The sequence below is a fragment of the Hesperophylax consimilis genome, chromosome 7 (assembly GCF_061612785.1).
Source record: "Hesperophylax consimilis isolate HC1 chromosome 7, BYU_Hcon_1.0, whole genome shotgun sequence".
NCBI lineage: Eukaryota > Metazoa > Arthropoda > Insecta > Trichoptera > Limnephilidae > Hesperophylax > Hesperophylax consimilis.
In genome coordinates, this window is record NC_142842.1 from 20,541,537 (window position 1) to 20,545,357 (window position 3,821).

Here is a 3,821-nt window from a genome sequence, read left to right on the forward strand (position 1 = left end):
TTTTGTTGCACCCACATGGTAACGTCTTAACAGAAACCTGACATGTGACAATTGGTTCACGTCTATACTCACAGCCAAGAAGTTACTGGAAAAAGGTATAACATTAGTTAGTAAATAACATTACTGTAAAGTAAAAATAATTATTACTGTAAAGAAGAATAAACGAGAAATTCCTCCTGTTTTCTTGGACACTAAAAATTGAGAGAGATGCACATCAATGTTTGCCTACGACAGACCTCTCACACTTTTGTCGTATTGTCCTCTGAAGTCAGCTAAGAAGAAAGTTGTAATCATGCTGTCCACCATGCATGACAGCCCTGACAAGGATTATTAAGTGTACCTTCCATAAATAATACTGTTCTATGATAAAATCAAATGCGGGGAAGATGTGTTCGACCAACTTTGTAAGAAGTACTCGACGTCCAGGAAGATCAAAAGGTGGCCCGTGTGTCTCTTCTATGGGTTGCTAAATGCCGTTGGTGTCAACTCTTGGGTCTTATTCAAGCTGTCAACTAACATTGATAAAGAGAAAATAACCAAGCGGCGTGAATTTCTTAAGAGTTTGTCAATGGCACTCATAAAGCCTCATAGGAGAGCAAAATTACAATAGCCAAGTTTACCCCGGGATATCGGAGAAACTATACATGCAGTCTTGAATATTCTTAATGAAGATCATAGGGCGGTCCCTGATAATCCCAAACCTGGTTTGCTGCTGTTTTTGTCCGCGCACAAAGGACAGAAAATCTCGATCTGACTGTAACACTTGTCGCCACCATATTTGTGTTGACCATCAATACAAAATCTGTCCTTCATGCAACAACAAAAATGTATTTTAGTTTTAATTAATAAATTTTATTGTCTTTTCTTATTACTTTGCCATACTAAAAATAATTTTCAAAAAAATATCAAAGACTTTTATTTTATTAATTTTTTTTTGCGCGGGGTACTTCAGTACCCCGTGGTAGGAATAATTACATTCCCAGAGTGGTAGGGTTTAAGAGTTAATAAATTAGCGATACTATTTTTTCTCCCTGTAAAGCGCATGTACCGATATTATTGACTTCCTCAAGTCGATCAATTCTTGAAGGTTTTTACCCATCAGAAGCTGACAGTTATTTTCGGGTTGTCAACCCATCTCTTCTTGGGGCTACCTTTGCTTCTCTTACTCACCCAGTACGATGATATTGTACTTAATTCAAATGGTAATTTATCAGTAATTCTAAATAAAGAAAAAATGGAATTTTTGCGGCGATAGAAAAAGCACGCGTTCATAGCGATGGTAAGTGCTAGGATAACCAAAATATGGCGCAACTAAGATATAAACAACTAATATAAACTATGCATGTAAGATATAAGATAGATTAATTATATTGCCGCCTTACCAGGAGATAACAAAAGACATGACTGATTGAAAATTTATTAACAAAAAAAAACAATAAATTTCGACAACAGCGAATTTTCTTTATAAATTAAAACGTGAAATTCAATACGCCGTACTTCGGTTGTTGTCTCACCTCGGAACTATGTTAAATGTCGAGACAAATTAATTTATGTCCAAAAGTGTGTCTAATACCTTAAATATTCATGGCAAACGCATGATTGTGTGTTGTTGATTTATAGGCAAGTGCCTCGGAGGCATTTGGAAGAGTCTGTGAGGTGATAAGAGATATTTATAAGAGGAAACTATGCCTTGCGGGTGGGTACAAGCCGCCTTTTTTCTATCGACCAATTTCAACAGTTTTTTCTCTCCTCGCGTCGGAGAAGTCGATCAAATGGAATTATGCGCGCGTGCAATGTGACGTTTTAATTAGTTCTGGTTTCAGATTAATGGGTGATTCCTGGGGACATATCAATTGACAAATTGCTACACGTGACCAAACAGGTAATGTCGTCTCTCTACGGGTGGATATTGGATATACTCGCTTCGGCTTTATTATGCGATGCGATCAGTTAACCAGTAAACCAAACGTACGAGTGATTACGAGTCAATTATTTGGTAAAACTATCTGTATTGAAATTTGAACCATAATTAGGATCACTCATTAAAAAATATATTTCAGTAAATTTATCAACACAGTGATAACGCTTAGTTTTACTCAAATACATTTTTTTTTCTTTCCTTTATTCATAAAATATATTTGTATACAGTTTTTAACATGCTTATCGACTACCACACTAGACACATGTCCGTATTATGTTAGTTGAATATATACTTGCACCATTTGACAAAATATGACTTACCAATAAATAAAAAATTTTAAACAATAAAATCGAACGGTGTCACATAAATTGCACAACATTTTTAACAGGAGTTTATAGGTGACAGCAACTAGTAATTTCACCTTGAACAGGTAGCTTTGCAATATTCATTATTTAACTGTCACAAAAAACGGGATATCATAATTTGTTTTATAGTGCTGAAGTTTGGACGAAGCGGGGTATTAAGTAGCAGTACGTAAATTATAAAATAGTATTAATTATACTCCATCTTCATTTTACTCTGCATCACTTACAATAATCCGTAACTTTCTTTTTAAAAACTATCGATCGAAAAAACACGAAAAACAACACACTCACAATTTTGATTGACGGCAGACACACACATGACACTTCGCTAATAACTTACTTTGTACGTTAATTATATAAATTAAAAATAAAATAAGATTCTTTGTGCGTCGTTTCATCGGACACACTATCATCCGCGGATCCCATCAGTCACAAAGAGGCAATGGTGATTTTTCTTCCTATCGGGACCTGCCACCAAGTCGCCCGGTTGAAACGCACACCTCTCTAACTGAAATGTAAATCTCTTCGTTATTAATTTATCCACGTTAATGCCGACACGTTTGTTCAAAACTGTAAACTCGTTATTCTGTGATAGAAAAACTATGCGGTGATTGATCGTAAAGGAATGGGGAAGCGCTGGGGTTTACCGAAGATATTGATGGATCTAGTGTGCAAGTGTTACTGCACAGTTTATTACATGGCATATTCAGTGATTAACTATTCTAGGGAATGTAATTTTGTAGAGAATGTGGTGCGTAGAGTGTGACAAAGACTGCTCCATAATGTTTGCTGAAGGCACCGTGCTTTTTGACGATATTGATGCATCAAGTGTGCAATTGATACTGGACAGTTTATTACATGGCATATTCAGTGTTTAACTATTCTAGGGAATGTAATTTTGTAGAGAATGTGGTGCTTAGTGTAGGTGACAAAGACTGCTCCATAATGTTTGCTGAAGTCACCGCATTTTTTGACGATATTGATGGATCAAGTGTGCAAGTTAAACTTCACAGTTTATTACATGGCATATTCAGTGAGTCTAGGGATTGGAATTTTGTGATTGTGATTTTGCACAAAAAAGGCGCTATACAAGTCATCAAATTATTATTATTATTTTAGGCACCGCATTTTTTTGGTTCACTGATTAACTATTCTAAGGAATGTAATTTTGCAGAAAATATGGTGCTTAGCCTAGGTGAGAAAGATTGATCCGTGATGTTCGATAAAGACACCATACTTTTGATGATATTTATGGATCTAAGTGTTACTGCACAGTTTATTACATGGCATATTCAGTGTTTAACTATTCTAGGGAATGTAATTTTGTAGAGAATTTGGTGCTTAGTGTAGGTGACAAAGACTTGTAATTTTGTGGAGAACACGACGCGTAGGTGACAAGGACTGCTCCATTACGTTTGTTTTTGATAAGCTTTGGTTTTATAATAGTTGGGAATCTTATCTCTTGTTATCAATGTCAGAAGAACGCTCCGCGCTGATTTATACACCGTATTCATGGTCAGCGAAATTTCTGGGGG